The sequence below is a fragment of the Temnothorax longispinosus genome, chromosome 3 (assembly GCF_030848805.1).
Source record: "Temnothorax longispinosus isolate EJ_2023e chromosome 3, Tlon_JGU_v1, whole genome shotgun sequence".
Classification (NCBI taxonomy): domain Eukaryota; kingdom Metazoa; phylum Arthropoda; class Insecta; order Hymenoptera; family Formicidae; genus Temnothorax; species Temnothorax longispinosus.
This window is the reverse complement of record NC_092360.1, coordinates 11,913,981-11,937,593: the sequence shown is the minus strand read 5'-3', so window position 1 is coordinate 11,937,593 and position 23,613 is coordinate 11,913,981. Positions and strand designations below refer to the sequence as shown.

The window sequence follows — 23,613 nt, the reverse complement described above, 5'->3', positions numbered from 1 at the left end:
ACGAATGTAATTTTGCACATTATTATTAATTTACTCGGTGACTGCATCTGATAACTGTCCAGAGATTTAAACGCGTGACCGATACGACAATATTATCCATTTATAAATAAATATTATATATATTTTATACGACCGACGATATTCAAAAGCGTAATTACGGAAAAAAAACGGTACTTCGAGTGAATCGCCGAGAAAGCGGGACGTTAAAATTTTTATTTCAAGATATGAAGAATTGTGAGGAACGAAACTTGGTTCTCAATATTTTTAGGACCCTCACATTCAGTGTAAAATAAGTTAAAAATAAAATAAGTCGTCATATATTTTAAAATTTTCTTGCACGATTTTAAATTGGACAATTTAAGATGATATAAGAATAGCTGAACTTGATATCAACCAATATAACGTGAGAAATACAGGTGAAATAAAGGTTAACTTCATATTTTTTAATGGAACCCTAAATTCTTTAAGTTTGCCAAAGAGTAAAGACTTCTTGACGATTTTTTGCATTTTTAAAGAAGTAATAAGACTTTAATATTTAAAGTCTGATTATCTTATACAAATATACATATGTATATAACAATTTCATCGATGCATATACAAAAGATTTCAATAATAGGAATAAAAATATAATTACCACCTAGCCCGTCTTCTATTGTCGCTATTCTTATCAAGCTCGCGTATTAATATTATCAAAATGCCGAATACATTTCGCATTTCATCGAATAGATAAGTAGTAACCGAATAAAAGAGTGCCAATCTAGAAAAGTCCACAAGCTAAAAAAGATTATTTAAAAGAAGCAGATGCAAAGTAGCATGATAAACGTATATTACAAAAAAAAGTAAAAAAGATCCTCATTATATACAGAGATGTGTAACACAGATACATATATTGTACAGAGACAAAAAAGTGTTACACAAGTTTCTATCGTCCAGCGCTTGGAATTTCCGACTGACGTGATGCGAGTGCGACTCCACACACATGATTCCGACATCTATGACCCCAGATGTACATCTATTGCTGATAGTAGATAAAGAGAGGCGGCGAGCGTGAACGACCGAGAGAGAGGAGGAACAGGAGAAGTACAAGTGGAACAAAGAAAGAATAAGAGGGGGTGGGGTTAAATGGAAAGGGGGGTACAGGGGGACAGGTTGTTCACAATGAGCTGAAGTCAGTCCGGTGCCAGAGCATGCCAGAGTGCGCGGTCGTGCGGTCGAATTGGTAGTGTCTCAGTGACAGCTCCGATAAGTCAAATCGGGTTTCTCTACGTTGGAACCGTTCGCCAGCAGCCGCGGCGATCCATCTCTACTTTCGGCATTTAGAATTTTGCCGCTGGCGAATTCGAAGAGACAGAGTACAGTTAGAACAAATTCTCTTTCTTTTTTTTAATAATAATTGTTAAAAATAAATATATCTTCATTGAGATCCCGGATTAGGGAAATACCAAGAATCGTCATCTAGTCTTTTACTATAATAGTTTCCGTTTGCAATTATCTCGTTTGTAACACATTAAGGCTTCCACAAATCTTACTAGTAGATCTTCTATCTACTGTCACAATGTAAATTTTATTTTTTTTTAAAGCTTTAAAACTTTATTATTTGGAGTACATGAGTAGATCATTTTGAAATTTTTTTATACGAGTCGTCCAGTAACTATCACGATAAAACATTATAATTGTACAATTTAAATCGAAGATCGAGCTGCAATACCTCATGAACTACAAGCGACTAAATTTCGTAATTAAATAAAATATGTAGAAAGATACAGATTTTATTCTCGTTTTGCTATACTTTGCTATACATTTTTTTACGTATCACAATATCAAATAAAATAAAAATCATATCCATAAATAAAATTTGATACAAAACAAAATATACTTTTTCTTATGTACAAGAGAAATTTATGTATGCCTGCATATAAATTCATATTTTAATTATAAATACAGATTTGTAAAAAATGTTATACAATATGAATAATATATAAGAAAAAAATGTGTAATATATGAGAGTATTGGCAACTATAAAAAGTATAGCAGCGAGCTTATCTCGAAAAAAAAAGTGTTACATTTATCTAAGCCACGATACTTCCGATTTTCAGTGTTCTGCTTGATATTTGCAAGAGAATAATTAATATTGAAAAAAATTATATTAATAATTGTAATAAAATAATTGAAGGTGCAAGGAAAAACGATCAAAGTTCACTTTTTATCGAAATTGATCTGATTCTATCTTGTGGCATTTTCAAAGAACTTTTATAATTCTTATCTATTTTGAACAGTTACAAGTCATTCGAAATAAGTCCGAAAAATGTACCACGCTAGGGAAAAACGATCATAATTCACGTACTTGTGAAGAAAAAATCATCAAAGTCAGACGTAAACACTAACAAGGAAACTTGGGGGTTGCGGAATTCAGTCTTACACAATAATATATACGAGGCTAAAATCTTTTTTTGTTAGTAATTCTTGAATGGCTGGCCAATAATCAATAATATTTTAGGTACACATTCGGGAATCCCTTACAAACTGTTAACGTATGATTCATATCTGCGTTTTGCAGCCCGTAAATTCTCCTTGTAAGTAAAAATGCACTATGCATTCCGATATTTACTGCCAGTATCTTTTTTTACTAGTTTCCAATTATCTGATGTCTTGAAACTTAAAAATGCGTTTTTCTTGAAATTACTTCGGATGGACATTGATCGATTTCCCCCTGTACCCTTCACTGTAATTAATTAATGTACAACAATAAAAAAGTGTGTTTATGTTTGTTTAAACAGATATCTGAGGATCAGACTAAACACAAGATGATCACTCGTGAAGCATTTGCAATATTGGCTATTGCTCTGGGCAGCGTTTCCACTTTACATCGCCCAACAAATCAGTCGTACATCTGTGGTCTGAGTGACGATGGAGAAATCGAGATAAACTATATAACGAAAAATGACTCCTCGTTCCTCGTGAACATTGGACACGGCCCATTACTTGGCCAATATATATCAGTACGTCTCTACTTGTCACGAGCGTTTTGCATTTATTAAGACACAGAGATATATGCCTTAATAAAAAGAAAAATTAAATTATTCGTCCCAATCATTCCAAGACCTTTATATTCAAAGATCAGGTGATTCAGAGTACCCATGCCAGTCTTTCTTTTATATGACGTGACAGAAAGTTGAGAAAAAAATTTGCATTACAAATGGGCACCTAAAGTAATCATCGATGATGGTTCTTCGAACATGGTTCGGTTCAGTTTGGCAATTGGTTTGGCTGTCCTGTAATTTTGAGGACATTCAAAAACGACTGGCACGAGTGTTCTGAATTACCCGGTGTACTCAAAAATTTGGAATAGACCACAAATTGATTCTTAGCCAGCAATATTGTAAAATAGAGATTATAAGTTCTTCGTAGCTCATCATTCTTTTTAATACTTGATGGAATCTCTCATTCTTTAATTTTTCTTTAATCAATCATTCCACAGAAACATAAATGCAAAATTTGAGAAAAAATATATAAATTCACGAATATTCGTCATCTGACTATCTGATATATTTTCTATTCCGTCCTTGGTTTTGAATTTTTTCAGAAAATATTTGGAACTATAATACGGTTTTGAAATTATAAAAAAAACAGAAAATCTCTGCGTTATCCTAAGACATTTTCATACAATTTTTGTACTCTTTTTGAACAAATCAAATTTGGATCAGTGGGTGTTTTTCTCTTTTACACAGATCGTATGCATTAACTCTCCGGAATGGTCAGATTTTCACTTGGACGTGTCGTCCTTGCCGGGACTTAAGACTATCCAAACAGTCATGTTCTTCTCCAGGTGTGATTTACCGACTAACAACAGTTTAGGCAAAATCACGCAAACGTTAGGAATCACCGGCGTGAATAAATTGGTCTTCCAATCGTACAAGAATTTGAGCTTCGCCCTGGTCAACATCATTTGGATGACTTCGAAAATTTGAAGTCTCTGTCCTTACCGAACAACAATTTGTCCTACGCAGATAAAGATCTATTAGCTGGTCTAGTCAACTTAACGGGCCTCAACTTGCGCAACAACAATTTACACCAAGTCACAGGATTTTTCAACTACACCCCCGGATGCTTTTGCTCGAATTGGGCACACATACTCTGCAATCGATAGAACCAGGCACATTCGACAATCTGAAAATCTGTTGTTTCTCCATTTATCGGAAAATCATTTAACCGAGCTTCGGTCGGGAATTTTCGACGAGCTCGTCGCTCTCAAGAGCCTCGATCTCAATGCAAATTACATAGTCAAGTTACCGGAAGACATCTTCGCGAAGCTCGAAAACCTCGAGGTTCTCAACTTATCTCGAAACAATTTCACAAATTTACCGAAGAATCTGTTACAAAATAACACGAAACTACGCAATTTCACTCTGTTTGACAACAAGCGAAATATAACAACCTTGCCAGATGCATTTTTCGCTAATTTAACGAAACTGGAGATGTTGAAATTGAAAAGGAACGGATTTGTCACGCTACCGGAAGATCTCTTCTGGGGATGTACTTCGCTAATTAATATCAATTTGGAACGAAACTATCTTCGAACCTTACCTAGATACATATTCCGGGATTTGAAGGGACTCAAAATTTTGGAATTAAATTTTAACGATCTTCAAAGTTTGCCCGATTATATCTTCTTGAATACGGAGCATTTAGTAAAATTAGATTTATCAAAAAATCGAATTACCTCCATTTCCAAGTACGTTTAAATGACTGTTATTATACGAACGATAACAATTGCTTGTTTTTTGCATACTTTTATCAATAGATAATTCTTTGCAGTGACCTATTCAGTGGATTGCGCGCTTTGGAGGAACTAAATATACAAGAAATCAGCTGATAACTATTTCCAACCAAGGTTTCAGTTCCTTAATACACTTGAAGATTGCAAATTTGTCCTACAATAATCTTACTTTACAAAGAGATTCTATTATTGATAAATCGCCTATTAACGATAAGTCGCCTTTTCACGATTGCTCGGATTTAGAGGAATTATATTTAGCCAATAACAGTATTTCGGAAATATTGATAACTGGATTGCAAGAAATATACGACTCCGAATATTGGATCTCAATATAACAATATATCTTCTATTCAAGTAAGTAAAATTATCGGGAAAAAAAAAACATCTAAAACTGACAAATGTGACAGATAGATTTATAAGATATTTATATTATAAACGATAATACTTGATGGTACTTTTTCTTTTCTAATTTCAGACTACAGATATGCAGTTTATATGGAGTAATATCAAAGTGGATTTGACTCACAATAAAATAAAGCATATCTACTTACCCGACTTCACAAAAATTGATACACAGAGTTCTCATGCGACAATATTAGTAGATGATAATCCGTTAGAATGCGATTGTCGATTGTACGACTTTCTGCGTTATATCGAAGGCAGAATGCATCCTAAAGTCCAACATTATTTATACATAAAACCAGAAAATTTAATTTGCCAAAGCCCGAACGAGTTGAAAAATGTGCGCGTTACGGACTTGAATTCTAAAACAATCAAGTGTGTGCTAAAGGAACCCAAAGTGTGTCCCAAAAAGTGCGACTGTTTTATAAGACCCGAGGACAGAGCGTTCATATTCGATTGCTCTCACAAAAACTTGACTAGTGTGCCAAGCGATATAAAAGTCACAGGATTTTTCAACATCAACCCCAGATTACAGTTGCTCGAATTGAGCGATAATGCTCTGCAATCGATAGAACCAGGTACATTCGACAATCAGATAAATCTGTTGTTTCTCAATTTATCGGAAAATCATTTAACCGAGCTTCGGTCGGGAATTTTCGACGAGTTCGTCGCTCTCAAGAGCCTCGATCTCAATACGAATTACATGCTGGTCAAGTTACCGGAAGACATCTTCGCAAAGCTCAAAAACCTCGAGGTTCTCAACTTATCTCGAACCAATTTCACAAATTTACCGAAGAATCTGTTACAAAATAACACGAAACTACGCACTTTCACTCTGTTTGAGAACAAGCGAAATATGACAACCTTGCCAGATGCATTTTTCGCTAATTTAACGAAACTGGAGGTGTTAAAATTGAAAAGGAACGGATTTGTCACGCTACCGGAAGATCTCTTCTGGGGATGTACTTCGCTAATTAATATCAATTTGGAACGAAACTATCTTCGGACCTTACCTAGATATATATTCCGGGATTTGAAGGAACTCAAAATTTTGAAACTGAATTTTAACGATCTTGGAAATTTGCCTGATTATATCTTTTCGAATACCAAGCATTTAGAAAAATTAGATTTATCAAAAAATCGAATTACTTCCATTACCTAGTACGTTTAAATGACTGTTATTAAACGAACGATAACAATTGCTTGTGTTTTTCATACTTTTATCAATAGATAATTCTTTGCAGTGACCTATTCAGGGATTTGGTCGCTTTGGAGGAACTAAATATACAAGAAAATCAACTGATGACTATTTCCGAATTTGGTTTCTATAATTTAAAACACTTGAAAATTGCAAATTTGTCCTACAATAATCTTACTTTACAAAGAAATAACGATAATTGGCTATATATTGATAACCATATTTCGCCTTTTCGCTATTGCAAATCATTAGAGGAATTATATTTAGCCAATAACAGTATTTCGGAAATATTTCTTGACTGGGGAATACGACTCCGAATATTGGATCTCAAATATAACAATATATCTTCTATTCAAGTAAGTAAAATTATCGGGAAAAAAAAACATCTAAAACTGACAAACGTGACAGATAGATTTATAAGATATTTATATTATAGACGATAATACTTGATGGTACTTTTTCTTTTCTAATTTCAGACTACAGATATGCAGTTTGTATCGAGTAATATCAAAGTGGATTTGACTCACAATAAAATAAAGCATATCTACTTACCCGACTTCACAAAAATTGATACACAGTGTTCTCATGCGACAATATTAGTAGATGATAATCCGTTAGAATGCGATTGTCGATTGTACGACTTTCTGCGTTATATCGAGGGCAGAATGCAATCTAACTTCCAACGTTATTTATACATAATACTAGAAAATTTAACTTGCCAAAGCCCGAACGAGTTCAAAAATGTGCGCGTTAGGGACTTGAATTCTAAAACATTCACGTGTGTGCTAAAGGAACCCAAAGTGTGTCCCGAAAAGTGCAACTGTTTTATAAGACCCGAGGACAGAACGTTCATATTCAATTGCTCTCACAAAAACTTGATTAGTGTGCCAAGCGATATAAAAAGCTTGTCAATGGTTCCTTCCAATTCGAATTGAATTTCTCCGGCAATCGGTTAACTCGCATGCCAGATTTAAAAGCAATGGGATTTGAATCGGTGAGGAAACTTAATTTATCTCACAACGCCATTTCTGAAATTTCTCTGGGCAGATTATCCAACACAATACAGGTGCGTAAATTTATCTTTTATATAGAATATTTGATTGATAAGAAAGAATAAAAAATCTAGTAAAGGTATTCATAAGAATAGATTTAAAAAATTAATAAAATGCGCGGGTTAATCTTAATTTTTTCAGATTGTCTTGTAAAGTGATATAAATAAAATAAAGAAATAAAGAAAAAAAAAGATAGGATTGAGTTGCACTTCAATTAAAATTTAACATCGAATTCTATTTCAGGTCTTGGAGCTACATAACAACAATTTGTCAAGAATACATCCTGACGTGCTAGAATTCCTGAAACAATCTATGAATTTAACTCGATTAACGTTACACGAAAACCCGTGGGAATGCGATTGCGAAGCTAATGATTTTCGAAGTTTCATTCAAACGAAATTAGTGAATCTGACCGATCTGCTTAAAGTGACGTGTCCAGGAAGGAACATTTCCGTATCGGGAATGACCATGGTTGATTTTTGCCCGTCGTACACAATTATCGTCATTTGTATAGTAATCTTTCTAGCGGGATTTCTTATCGGTATTTTTGGGCTACTCTATTACAAATACCAACAGCAAATTAAGGTGTGGCTTTTCGCGCATCAGTGGTGCTTATGGTTCGTAACGGAAGAGGAGTTAGATAAGGAAAAATTGTACGACGCATTCGTGAGCTACTCGCACAAGGACCACGACTTCGTCGTGGACGAACTGGTGACCAAGTTGGAAAATGGTCCGACGCCGTTCAAGCTCTGCCTTCACTATCGGGATTTTCTACTGGGCGAATGGATCCCGGCGAATATCGCCAGCTCAGTAGAAAATTCCAGACGGACGATAGTGGTGCTGTCGCCGAACTTCCTGGAGAGCGTCTGGGGAAGGATGGAATTTCGTGCCGCCCACAGTCAAGCGTTGAGCGAAGGTCGAGCGCGAGTGATATTAATCTTGTACGGCGACATCGGCCATACCGACGACTTGGACTCAGAACTGAAGGCGTACTTAGACATGAACACGTATGTCAAATGGGGAGATCCCTGGTTTTGGGACAAATTGAGATACGCGCTGCCGCATCAGCCTAAACCCGCGAGAAACAGCATCGCCGGGAAGAAAATCTTCGAGAATCACCAACTCTGCGAACGAGGTAAAGAAGGAGCTCATCTATCCGATTGGGCTTCCTAAGACTCCACCGACCACTACGCCGCCTACGCGCTTAAAAAGTTCACGTGTGATAAAGAGTCGGAGGCACAATTGTTTTCGAATGGGTACCCGCGGGAGTCATGTAAGTTGAATGGAAACATAGCGATTATTCTCTCACCCGAACATTTAATGAAACGCGATAATGAAGAATGTCTTGTTTGATAGCACGAAGGTAAAAGTATCCATAAAAAATAGTATATAACTATAGCAATCATTTATAGGTCCGTCTTTTATATGTGCAATATCAAGAGCCACGCAAAAACATTTTAATATTTTTTATTTTTATTTGTTTTTAAGAAGGCCTGATCTTAATTTAGAATCTTCAACCAAAACAATTAAGAATATAAACTTAAGAAAACAAAAAACAACAAGCAGAAAAAATGAGTGATGAGCAACTGACTAATGTTAGATTAAACTTACTATAGATATGTAACTTTTATTATAATTATCGACTTTTTATCGATTCCTATAAAATTAAATAATTTTCAGGAATAACTCATTTAAGTAACTTAGATAAAAATTACTTTATATATATTTTAAACATTTACTATATTGCTGTCGATATAAATTTTCGGGAAATATCTAAGAATATTTCGATTAATCATAAGAAATACGTACTTGAATATACAAGTAGTTCCTGCGGGTTATATGAGATTCTAGAATAAAATTTTGTAACTTGTTACAAATTATAGTTTTGAATTATGTGAATACTACATAATATTATCAAATGTTTAGTCCTCTCGTAAATATATCATTTTGAAATGCATCTTTAATGGTGTAGTTTTTCGTGCAATATTGTAAGCTGTATTGTAAGGTACATTTTAATAATTTTTATAAGAAAATACTCAAGGGTTATTTTATGTATTGTGATGCACTTAAGTCATAAAATATACCTGTGTATATAATGCAATAATATTATAATGAAAAAATAATTATATGATATATATATATAGGTTTATACGTAATATACATATTTTTATATAATAGTTTATACATACAAGGTGTTTCCTATAACTTTATTAGCGTCAAGTGTAGATATTGTCAGCAAACATTATATATGTGCATCATGTATTGTATGCAAAGAAATACTGTTAGCGATAGTTACAAAGTTATCATCCACATTCTAAACTCACATAATGTATCTGTTGCTTCTTGTATAATAAAGAAAGATCATATTCATATGACAGGAAACTATCTTTTATAGTACATGGCGCTGTCCAACCTCCCATGACAGCTTCACATGCTATACTCGTATTCCACTCAAATACATAAGTATAGTTAGCACATAATGTTTATATACTGGAAGTACCTAAAAACGATCGAATTTTATCCGCGTATAACACCACTATTTATACACCATTTATGTTAAAACATGTGTCTCCGCATTTGTAAAAGTGAAGGATACGTAAGAATATTTCATATTACATCACTTGCTTGTATCGTGTATACCTATATATTGTCGCTTCATTAGAAAGCTGCAATATAATCTCTTTTATCGCTATCCGAAGCATTACTTTTCGGAGGTAGATCAGTTCATCGTATATTTCAATTTATTTACTATTTAGATGATAAAAGTACACGAGATGTAAGCTATCCTCTAAATACTTTACCTTTGTTGCGCGATTATGATAATATTAAGTATATGTGCTCTTGCAAGTATAATGGAAAAACAGAATTACGACGCGCTGTACCAGATTCTATCACATCGTAGGTACCGATTGCATTTTCCGTCAACGACGCGCATGGATTAGGCCTCATAGAGGAACCCAAAAAGGTTGTTACAAATATGTATATACATATACATATTTATATTATCTATATACGCGCACGGAAATCCCGAGATTAAAAAAAAAAACAATTTATTTAATAAATTTCCTTGGAGAGTAAATTTAATAATTTAATTTGCTACAACAAAGTAAATGGCGCAAGTTTTATTAATTCTCCAATTCTCTTTCTAGAAAGACAACTTTGTGTGATCTGTGTGAGGATGAAGATTGCGAAGATATATGCGTTTCCAAACCTGGTAAACGAAAGGACAATGCTACAGCGTCCGCTGCATCCCACGTTTACACTTGTGTATATTTACAATTTACGTTCTTCGCGTTTTACTATTCGCTTTATAAGTACTTGTAATTATATTGTTATCGAGGATAATTATTTCATTATACTATAAACTTTAAATCTAACAAAGTAACGTAAAGAAGCTGTATAAGTTGCGACCAAAGTATATATACTTGTTATACAGAATATAAGATATTATAATCTTTTTACAGAATGTCCAAATCAAACTAACATAAGATTTAATTATTTAATGATAATACTAACAATAAGTCTATATAATAAAACTTAATAATGTTTCTTGTTATTAATTAGCAGATATTATTTTTCACATACTATAAAAGTCCTTCCGATACACAAGTATTTGTACGAAATGCTTCATTTGCATTTATTTTTATATTGAAAAAGAAGAAAGGGAATAATGGAGAAGTAGATGTAAAGTGATAGGAATTCATGAAACACAATTTATTAATGTAATATATTTAGATAATTTTATATGGGGTTTTCAAGACGCTTTATTCGACATATTATAGAAATATTGAAAATAACGTACTGCTCAGTAATTACGTACCTACAATCTAAAACAGAAATAATAACAACCACATCGCTATGCATGTAGAAGATCGTCATCGCTGTTCGATTGACACTGCGTAGGATCGGAAGAGTCGAGCAAAAGTCTAGCTTCCTCAGTGGTATCGAACTATGATGAAAAAGTAAGGTGTACATGTAGCATACATACGGTATTTTAATAAAGAGAAATTATGTAACATTATAAACGTTTTAAAGTGAGAAGAACGGAGCAAACGTACTCTACAATATTGGACACGACCTGAACCTTTTCTGAAACTAAACAATTAAAGTATAAAATAATGGTATTCTTTAATATTTTTCAACGTAAAATAATTCGACAAATGTTTGAAGATAAAGAGAAATTAACAATTTTATTTTGTTGTTTTCCTCAGTCATAATAAAAATACTCTTATCACTTGCCTCGATCTGTCCCACTAAATTCAACAGTAACGTCGCATTCGAAATCTAATTATAAAGAAAGATGTGGTTGTTTACCGTGACTAGGAGAAAATTGTTCTAAGAGAATCCTGGAGGACGATCTTCCCGAGACACATTCCGAAAATTCGCATGTTTCACGCAGATCACTTCGGTGTGCCACACGAGTTCCGCGCTATGCGACTCCTGGGGATCATGAGTAAGAAAAAGAAGAAAAGAGTGACACCTAATCGGATACGAATTGGCAGCGTTTGCTTAATGTAAATTTTACATTAAATTAATTTACTCGGTGACTGCATCTGACAACTGTTCAGAGACTTAACGCGTGACCGATATGACAATATTATCCATCTTAGTTATAAATAAATGTTATATATGTATATTTTATACGACCGACGATATTCAAAAGCGTAATTACGGAGAAAAAAAACGGTACTTCGAGTGAATCGCCGAGAAAGCGGGACGTTAAAATTTTTATTTCAAGATATGAAGAATTGTGAGGAACAAAACTTGGTTCTCAATATTTTTAGGACCCTCACATTCAGTGTAAAATAAGTTAAAAATAAAATAAATTGTCATATATTTTAAAATTTTCTTGCACGATTTCAAATTGGACAATTTAAGATGATATAAGTATAGCTGAAGTTGATATCAACCAATATAACGTGAGAAATACAGGTGAAATAAAGGTCAACTTCATATTTTTTAATGGAACCCTAAATTCTTTAAGTTTGCCAAAGAGTAAAGATTTCTTGAGAATTATTGCATTTTTAAAAAAGTAATAAGACTTTAATATTTAAATTCTGATCATCTTATACAAATATACATATGTATATAACAATTTCATCGATGTTATATTATATACAAAAGATTTCAATGATAGGAATGATAATAAAAATATCATTAGCACCTGGCCCCTCTTCTATTGTCGCTATTCTTATCAAGCTCGCGTATTAATATTATCAAAATGCCGAATACATTTCGGATTTCATCGAATGATAAGTAGTAACCGAATAAAGAGTGCCAATCTAGAAAAGTCCACAAGCTAAAAAAGATTATTTAAAAGAAATAACAGATACAAAGTATCATGATAAACGTATATTACAAAAAAAGTAAAAAAGATCCTCATTGTACACAGAGATGTGTACGTAAAACAGATACATATATTGTACAGAGACAAAAAAGTGTTACACAAATTTCTATCGTCCAGCGCTTGGAATTTCCGACTGACGTGATACGAGTGCGACTCCACACACATGATTCCGACATTTATGACCCCAGATGTACATATTATTGCTGATAGTAGATAAAGAGAGGCGGCGAGCGCGAACAACCGAGCGAGAGGAGGAATAGGAGGAGTACAAGTAAGACAAAAAAAGAATAAGAGGATGGCGCGGTTGGTTGGAAAGGGCGGACAAGGGGGCAAAAGGACAGATCGTTCACAATGAGCTAGAGTCAGTTAGTGCCAGAGCATGTCAGAGTGCGCGGTCGTGCGGTCGAATTGGTAGTGTCTCAGTGACAGCTCCGATAAGTCAAATCGGGTTTCTCTACGTTGGAACCGTTCGCCAGCAGCCGCGGCGATCCTCCTCTACTTTCGGAATTTAGATTTTTGCCGCTGGCGAATTCGAGGAGACAGAGTACCGTTAGAACAAATTCTCTTTCTTTTTTTTTATAATAATCGTTGAAAAATAAATATATCTTCATTGAGATCCCGAATTAGGGAAATACCAAGAATCGTGATCTAGTCTTTTACTGTAATAATTTCCGTTTGCAATTATCTCGTTTGTAACACATTAAGGCTTCCACAAATCTTACTAGTAGGATCTTCTATCTACTTTCACAATGTAAATTTTATTTTTATTAAAGGCTTTAAAACTTTATTATTTGGAGTACATAAAAACAAAACCCCAACGATCGTGTTTTTAATCATTCGGTGGATCCTTTTGAAATTTATAGTTTTTATACGAGTCGTCCAGTAACTATCACAATATAACATTATGATTGTAAAATTTAAATCGAAGATCGAGCTGCAATATACCTCATGAACTGCAAGCGATTAAATTATCGTAATTAAATAAAAATGTAGAAAGATACAGGTTATTCTCGTTGCTATACTTTGCTATATATTTTTTTACGTATCACAATATCAAATAAAATAAAAAGCATATCCATAAATAAAATTTGATACAAAACAAAATATACTTTTTCTTATGTACAAGAGAAATTTATGTATGCCTGCATATATAAATTCATATATTAATTATAAATACAGATTTTTAAAAAAATTTATACAATATGAATGAATATATAAGAAAAAAAATGTGTAATTATGAGAGTATTGGCAACTATAAAAGAGTATAGCAACGAGCTTATCTCGAAAAAAAAAAGTGTTACATTTATCTAAGCCACGATACTTCCAATTTTGAGTGTTCTGCTTGATAAATTAATATTGAAAGAAAATAATATTAATAATTGTAATAAAATAATTGAAGGGTGCAAGGGAAAAACGATTAAAGTTCATCTTTTTATCGAAATTGATCTGATGCTATCTTGTGGCATTTTCAAAGAACTTTTATAATTCTTATCTATTTTGATCTTATCTATTTTGAACAGTTACAAGTCATTCAAAATAAGTCCGAAAGATGTACCACGCTAGGGAAAAACGATCATAATTCACGTACTTGTGAAGAAAAAATCATCAAAGTCAGACGTAAACACTAACAAGGAAAACTTGGAGGTTGCGGAATTCAGTCCTACAACAATAATATATACGAGGCTAAAATCTTTTTTTGTTAGTAATTCTTGAATGGCTGGCCAATAATCAATAATATTTTAGGTACACATTCGGGGAATCCCTTACAAACTGTTAACGTATGATTCATATCTGCGTTTTGCAGCCCGTAAATTCTCCTTCTAAGTAAAAACACTGTGCATTCTGATATTTACTGCCAGTATCTTTTTTCACTAGTTTCCAATTATCTGATGTCTTGAAACTTAAAAATGCGTTTTTCTTGAAATTACTTCGGATGGACATTGATCGATTTTCCCCTGTACTCTTCACTGTAATAAAAAAATAATGTATAACAATAAAAAATTGTGTTTATGTTTGTTTAAACAGATATCAGACCGAAGATCAAACTAAATACAAGATGATCACTCGTGAAGCATTTGCAATATTGGCTATTGCTCTGGGCAGCGTTTCCACTTTACATCGCCCAACAAATCAGTCGTACATCTGTGGTCTGAGTGACGATGGAGAAATCGAGATAAACTGTACAACGAAGAATGACTCCTCGTTTATCGTGAACATTGGCCAACTTCGTAGCCAATATATATAGTACGTCTCTATTGTCACGAACGTTTTGCATTTATTAAGACACAGAGATCTATGCTTTAATAAAAAAAAAATCAAATTATTCGTCCCAACCATTCCAAGACCTTTATATTTAAAGACCGGGTGATTCAGAGCCCATGCCAGCCTTTTTTTTTTATATAACGTGACAGGAAGTTAGGAAAAAAATTTGCATTACTAATGGACACCAAAAGTAATCATCGATGATGGTTCTTCGACCACGGTTTGGTTCAATATGGCAGTTGGTTTGGCTGTCCTGTAATTTTGACGACATTCAAAAACGACTGGCACGAGTGTTCTGAATTACCCGGTGTACTCAAGAATTTGGAATAGACCACAAATTGATTCTTAGCCAGCAATATTATAAAATAGAGATTATAAGTTCTTCGTAGCTCATCATTCTTTTTAATATTTGATGGAATCTCTTATTATTTAATCTTTCCTTTAATCAATCGTTCTACAGAAACATAAATGTAAAATTTGAGAAAAAACATATAAATTTACGAATATTCGTCATCTGATTATCTGATATATTTTCTATTCTGTCCTCGTTTTTTAATTTTTTCAGAAAAATATTTGGAACTATAATACCGTTTTGAAATTTTTAAAAAACATGAAAATCTCTGCGTTATCCTAAGATATTTTCATACATTTTTTATACTCTTTTTTAACGAATAAAATTTGCATCAGTGGGTGTTTTTCTTTTACACAGATCGAATGCATTAACTCTCCGGAATGGTCAGATTTCCACTTGGACGTGCCGTCCTTGCGGGAATTTTGCATTAACTCTCCGGAATGGTCGCATACGCAATTGCTATTGAACGCGATGACAGAGTTGTCCTTGCCGATTAATAAGATCGAAGCAATGTTCATCAGAATGTGTGATTTACCGACTAACAACAGTTTAGGCGAAATCACGCAAACGCTAGGAATCACCGGCGTGGAACATTTGGTCTTTCAATCGAACAAGAATTTGAGCTTCGCCCTGGTCAAGCATCATTTGGATGACTTCGAAAATTTGAAGTATCTGTCCTTAACGAGCAACAATGTGTCCTACGCAGATAAAAATCTATTAGCTGGTCTAGTCAACTTAACGGGCCTCGTCTTGAGCTACACAAATTTACACCAAGTCACAGGATTTTTCAACTACACCCCCAAATTGCAGTTGCTCAAATTGAACGACAATGCTCTGCAATCGATAGAACCAGGCACATTCGACAATCTGAAAAATCTGCGGTTTCTCAATTTATCGAAAAATCATTTAACCGAGCTTCGATCGGGAATTTTCGACGAGCTCGTCGCCCTCAAGAGGCTCGATCTCAATACGAATGACATGGTCAAGTTACCGGAAGACATCTTCGCGAAGCTCGAAAACCTCGAGGTTCTCAACTTATCTCGAAACAATTTCACAAATTTACCGAAGAATCTGTTACAAAATAACACGAAACTACGAAATTTCACTCTGTTTGACAACAAGCGAAATATGACTACCTTGCCAGATGCATTTTTCGCTTATTTAACGAAACTGCGAGTGTTGGAATTGAATGGGAATGGATTTGTCACGCTACCGGAAAATCTCTTCTGGGGATGTACTTCGCTATTTAATATCAATTTGGAACGAAACTATCTTCGAACCTTACCTAGAAACATATTCCATGATTTGATAATACTCACAATTTTGAAACTGAATTTTAACGATCTTGAAAATTTGCCTGATTATATCTTCTCGAATACCAGATTTTTAGAAAAATTAGATTTATCAAAAAATCGAATTACTTCCATTTCCACGTACGTTTAAATGACTGTTATTATACGAACGATAACAATTGCTTGTGTTTTTCATACTTTTATCAATAGATAATTCTTTGCAGTGACCTATTCAGTGGATTGCGCGCTTTGGAGGAACTAAATATACAAGAAAATCAGCTGATGACTATTGACATCCTTGGTTTCGAGTCCTTACGACAATTGAAAATTGCAAATTTTTCCTACAATAATCTTACTTTACAAAGTGAGATGATAATATTTGACTCTATGTATAAAAATGAATCGCCTTTTATCTATTGCAAATCATTAGAGGAATTATATTTAGCCAATAACAGTATTTCGGAAATATTTATTGACTGGATTGCAGAAGATATGCGACTCCGAATATTGGATCTCAAATATAACAATATATCTTCTATTCAAGTAAGTAAAATTATCGGGAAAAAAAAACATCTAAAACTGACAAATGTGACAGATAGATTTATAAGATATTTATATTATAGACGATAATACTTGATGGTACTTTTTCTTTTCTAATTTCAGACTACAGATATGCAGTTTGTATCGAGTAATATCAAAGTGGATTTGACTCACAATAAAATAAAGCATATCTACTTACCCGACTTCACAAAAATTGATACACAGAGTTCTCATGCGACAATATTAGTAGATGATAATCCGTTAGAATGCGATTGTCAATTGTACGACTTTCTGCGTTATATCAAGGAAATGCCTAACTTCCAACATTATTTACACATAAAACCAGAAAATTTAACTTGCCAAAGCCCGGACGAGTTGAAGAATGTGCGCGTTATGGACTTGAATTCTAAAACATTCACGTGTGTGCTAAAGGAACCCAAAGTGTGTCCCGAAAAGTGCAACTGTTTTAGAAGACCCGGGGACAGAGCGTTCATATTCGATTGCTCTCACAAAAACTTGATCAGTGTGCCAAGCGATATAAAAAAGCCTGTCAATGGTTCCTTCCAATTCGAATTGAATTTCTCCGGCAATCGGTTAATTCGCATGCCAGATTTCAAAGCAATGGGATTTGAATCGGTGAGGAAACTTATTTTATCTCACAACGCCATTTCTGAAATTTCTCTGGACAGATTATCCAACACAATACAGGTACGTAATCTTTTATATAAAATATTTGACTGATAAGAAAGAATAAAAAAAATCTAGTAAAGGTACTCATGAGAATAGATTCAAAAAATTGATAAAATGCGCGGGTTAATCTTAATTTTTTCAGATTGTCTTGTAAAGTGATATAAATAAAATAAAGAAATAAAGAAAAAAAAAAGATAGGATTGAGTTGCACTTCAGTTAAAATTTAACATCGAATTCTATTTCAGGTCTTGGAGCTACATAACAACAATTTGTCAAGAATACATCCTGACGTGCTAGAATTCCTGAAACAATCTACGAATTTAACTCGATTAACGTTACACGAAAACCCGTGGGAATGCGATTGCGAAGCTAATGATTTTCGAAGTTTCATTCAAACGAAATTAGTGAATCTGACCGATCTGTTTAAAGTGACGTGTCCGGGAAGAAACATTTCCGTATCGGTAATGACCATGGTTGATTTTTGCCCGTCGTACACAACAACGATTATGGTCATTTGTATAGTAATCTCTATAGCGGGATTTCTTATTGGCATCTGTGGGCTACTCTATTACAAATACCAACAGCAAATTAAGGTGTGGCTTTTCGCGCATCAGTGGTGCTTATGGTTCGTAACGGAAGAGGAGTTAGATAAGGAAAAATTGTACGACGCATTCGTGAGCTACTCGCACAAGGACCACGACTTCGTCGTGGACGAACTGGTGACCAAGTTGGAAAATGGTCCGACGCCGTTCAAGCTCTGCCTTCACTATCGGAATTTTCTACTGGGCGAATGGATCACGGCGAATATCGCCAGCTCCGTAGAAAATTCCAGACGGACGATAGTGGTGCTGTCGCCGAACTTCCTGGAGAGCGTCTGGGGAAGGATGGAATTTCGTGCCGCCCACAGTCAAGCGTTGAGCGAAGGTCGAGCGCGAGTGATATTAATCTTGTACGGCGACATCGGCCATACCGACGACCTGGACCCAGAACTGAAGGCGTACTTAGACATGAACACGTATGTCGAATGGGGAGATCCCTGGTTTTGGGACAAATTGAGATACGCGCTGCCGCATCAGCCTAAACTTGCGAGGAATAGCATCGCAGGGAAGAAAATCTTCGAGAATCACCAACTCTGCGAACGAGGTAAAGAAGGAGCTCATCTATCCGATTGGGCTTCCTAAGACTCCACCGACCACTACGCCGCCTACGCGCTTAAAAAGTTCACGTGTGATAAAGAGTCGGAGGCACAATTGTTTTCGAATGGGTACCCGCGGGAGTCATGTAAGTTGAATGGAAACATAGCGATCATTCTCTCACCCGAACATTTAATGAAACGCGATAATGAAGAATGTCTTGTCTGATAGCACGAAGGTAGAAATATTCATGAAAAATAGTATATAACTAGCAATCATTTATAGGTCCGTCTTTGATATGTGCAATATCAAGAACCACGCAAGAACATTTTGATATTTTTTATTTTTATTTGTTTTTAAGAAGGCCTGATCTTAATTTAGAATCTTCATTCAAAACAATTAAGGATACAAACTTAAGAAAACAAAAAAAAAACAAACAGGAAAAATGAGTAATGAGCAACTGACTGATGTTAGATTAAACTCACTATAGATATATAACTATTATTATAATTTATCGACTTTTTATCGATTCCTATAAAATTAAATAATTTTCAGGAATAACTCATTTAAGTAACTTAGATAAAAAATTACTTTATATATATTTTGAACATTTACTATATGCTATCGATATAAATTTTCGGGAAATATCTAAGAATATTTCGATTAATCATAAGAAATACGTACTTGAATATACAAGTAGTTCCTGCGGGTCATATGTGATTCTAGAATAAAATTTTTGTAACTTGTTACAAATTATAGCTTTGAATTATGTGAATACTACATAATATTATCAAATGTTTAGTCCTCTCGTAAATATGTCATTTTGAAATGCATCTTTAATGGTGTAGTTTTCGTGCAATTAATATTGTAAGCTTTATTGTATATATATATATAAGGTACAGTTTAATAACTTTTATAAGAAAATACTCAAGGGTTATTTTATGTATTGTGATGCACTTAAGTCATAAAATATACCTGTGTATATAATGCAATAATTTTATAATAAAATAATAGTTTATATGATATATATATATATATAAATTTATACGTAATATACATATTTTTATATAATAGTTTATACATACAAGGTGTTTCCTATAACTTTATTAGCGTCAAGTGTAGATATTGTCAGCAAACATTATATATGTGCATCATGTATTGTATGCAAAGAAATACTGTTAGCGATAGCTACAAAGCTGTCATCCACATTTTAAACTCACATAATGTATCTGTTGCTTCTTGTATAATAAAGAAAGATCATATTCATATGAAAGGAAACAATCCTTTATAGTACATGGCGCTGTCCAACCTCCCATCACAGCTCCACATGCTATACTCGTATTCCACTCAAATACATAAGTACAGTTAGCACATAATGTTTATATACTGGAAGTACCTAAAAACGATCGAATTTTATCCGCGTATAACACCACTATTTATACACCATTTATGTTAAAACATGTGTCTCCGCATTTGTAAAGGTGAAGGATACGTAAGAATATTTCATATTACATCAACTTGCTTGTATCGTGTATACCTATATTGTCGCTTCATTAGAAAGCTGCAATATAATCTCTTTTATCGCTATCCGAAGCATTACTTTTCGGAGGTAGATCAGTTCATCGTATATTTCAATTTATTTATTATTTAAATGATAAAAGTACACGAGATGTAGGCTATCCTCTAAATACTTCACCTTTGTTGCGCAATTATGATAATATTAAGTATATGTGCTCTTGCAAGTGTAATGGAAAAACAGAATTACGACGCGCTGTACCAGATTCTATCTCATCGTAGGTACCGACTAAATTTTCCCTCAACGACGGGCACGGATTAGGCCTCATAGAGGAACCCAGAAAGGTTGTTACACATATGTATACATACATACATATTTATATTATCTATATACGCGCGCGGAAATCCCGAGATTAAAGACAAACCAATTTATTTAATAAATTTCCTTGGTGAGTAAATTTAATAATTTAATTTGCTAAAACAAAGTAAATGGCGCAAGGTTTATTAAGTCTCTCCAATTCTCTTTTCTCGCGCTATTCACTATTCTGTTTTTATTGATTTTTTACCAATCTCTTCTTTTAATCTGGCGCAACGTTGGATTACATGTATGACGATTATCTTTGTATATATATTACGTGCGGTATATGTAAACGCGATAAAAATTTGTGTGGCATTGCAATGTAGCAAAACAGGAAACTGTTTTATAGAAGTATGAAAAAGATGATCACTTTAATCACCGCACTATTGTATTATATACTATTTATTATCTGTTTATTAGTTGAAAGTGTTCAAACCCTTCTTCACACACACACACACACATACCCGTAGATTTTCCGTACCCGGTAATACGGGGAGAAATCGTGGGGATATATATTTTTTGTGGTGTTCAATTATATGAATAAGGACATGACAGATGAAATTCTGCTAACAAACGAGGGACAATTTGACTTCGCGGAGGTTTCTAATGAAGTTCACGATGTACCGAGTAAGTGATGTAATGTTATTTAAGTCGAGAAAAAAAGAGAATGACAATAATAGACTTGTTGTTTATAATTGTATATAACTATGAGAATCCAATTAAGAAAAGTTTACAGGATTAGATTGCTGTTGTTTAATTTTTCAGAATTGGAGTTATATCGTAGGAAAAAAGTCGATATGAAAGCCAATTCCGGCTCGAGTGTATCATTTATGATTATTCCAAGAGAATTGGGGTACATCACTATAAAAGTGACCGCTAACAGTGTTTTAGCTGGCGACAGTGTTGAACACAAATTACTTGTCAACGTAATGATCTTTTGTTTCTATTTTTTGCTCGCGCAACTGTCCGACAACCATAAATGTTGTTGTTCTACTTTAGGCTGAGGGAGAAACGCAATATAAAAACGAAGCGGTATTTCTGAATTTGAGAAATGCTGACCAGGCGGGTGCAAATGCACCATCAACATATCTAATAATGCGGTTCCAGAATCCGAAAATTACAAATTTCTCCAGTTGATAATAACATTGCTTCCAATTTAATAAAATCTTGTCGATTTTCTATTCTCCAAGCTAATCTCTTCTAAATTTTTATAATCCACATTGAGTATCAATTTAAAAACTTTGAAAAATATCCCACTCTTTTATTGATTGTGTATTACACAGGTGACTTCCAAGTATCCCGAACTTGGCAAATTTAATAAGAATGCCATTTGTTGCGGCGAGCAGAACATGCTCAACTTTGTACCAAATATTGTCATTCTAAATTATCTGAAGGTACCGATAATTATCTTTTTTGCTACATGACGCACAATATAATTTATATTAAAAAAAACTACTTTTCAGAATACGAATCAATTAACGCAAGCCGTGCAAAGCAAAGCGTTAAAATATCTGGACATCGGCTACTAGCAGGAATTGACTTACAGACTTAACCTTAGTTTAACTTATTATTTTTCATCTTTTTCTAGCTCTAAGAATTAGAAAAAGATAAAAAGTAGATTTAAAGTTAATCTGTAATCTGTATTAATAGAAATGGACATTAGACAACAATTATACGACTTTGTTGATCGAAGATTATATAATCAAGCCATTATTTGTCAGATTTGTTCCAACCGAAGAAGCAAACGAGAGCAACATGGCTGTTATGGAAGTGAGCCTACCTTCTGGCTTCACAGTAGACAGAGATTCGCTACCGAGTTTAGAGATATCATCACATGTAAAACGTGTGGAAACTAGAAATGGTGACACAATGGTGGTTTTATATTTCGACAAGGTATATGTCACAGATCATAAATAATTATCAATTAACAAATTATTTGAATAGATTTTTCCATAAAAATCTGATAAGAGGTGTAATTGATAAATGAGAAATAAAGAAAATCATTTATTATCATAGATGGTGAAGGAAGAATATTGCCCAACCGAGTCCGCGTTCAGGACGCATAAAGTAGCTAAGCAAAAACCAGTTCCCGTTTCTGTATACGACTATTATGATTCGTGTAAGTATAACGTAAATGTTTTATTGATAAATTAATCTAGAAAAAAATTTAAAAGATATTCTAAGATAAATAATAATATGTAATATATCTTATAAGATTTTTAAAAATTACTTTTTTGCTGTTTTCACACATGCACAGCAAGAAGAGCAAGAGCATTTTACGAGCCTAGAAAGACAACTTTGTGTGATCTGTGTGAGGATGAAGATTGCGAAGATATATGCGTTTCCAAACCTGGTAAACGAAAGGACAATGCTACAGCGTCCGCTGCATCCTACGTTTACACTTGTGTATATTTACAATTTACGTTCTTCGCGTTTTACTATTCGCTTTTATAAGTACTTGTAATTATATTGTTATCGAGGATAATTATTTCATTATACTATAAACTTTAAATCTAACAAAGTAACGTAAAAAGCTGTATAAGTTGCGACCAAAGTATACATACTTGTTATACAGAATATAAGATATTATAATCTTTTTATGGAATGTCCAAATCAAACTAACATAAGATTTAATTATTTAATGATAATACTAAGTCTATATAATAAAACTTAATAATGTTTCTTGTTATTAATT

General features: G+C 33.7%; 2 pseudogenes; both read left to right on the top strand.

The window, feature by feature from the left end:
* Nucleotides 1–2,629: 2,629 nt before the first annotated feature.
* Nucleotides 2,630–10,325, top strand: LOC139810561 (protein toll-like; annotated as a pseudogene).
* Nucleotides 10,326–13,171: 2,846 nt separating this feature from the next.
* On the top strand, nt 13,172–23,611 carry LOC139810562 (protein toll-like; annotated as a pseudogene).
* The last annotated feature ends 2 nt before the right edge of the window (nt 23,612–23,613 follow it).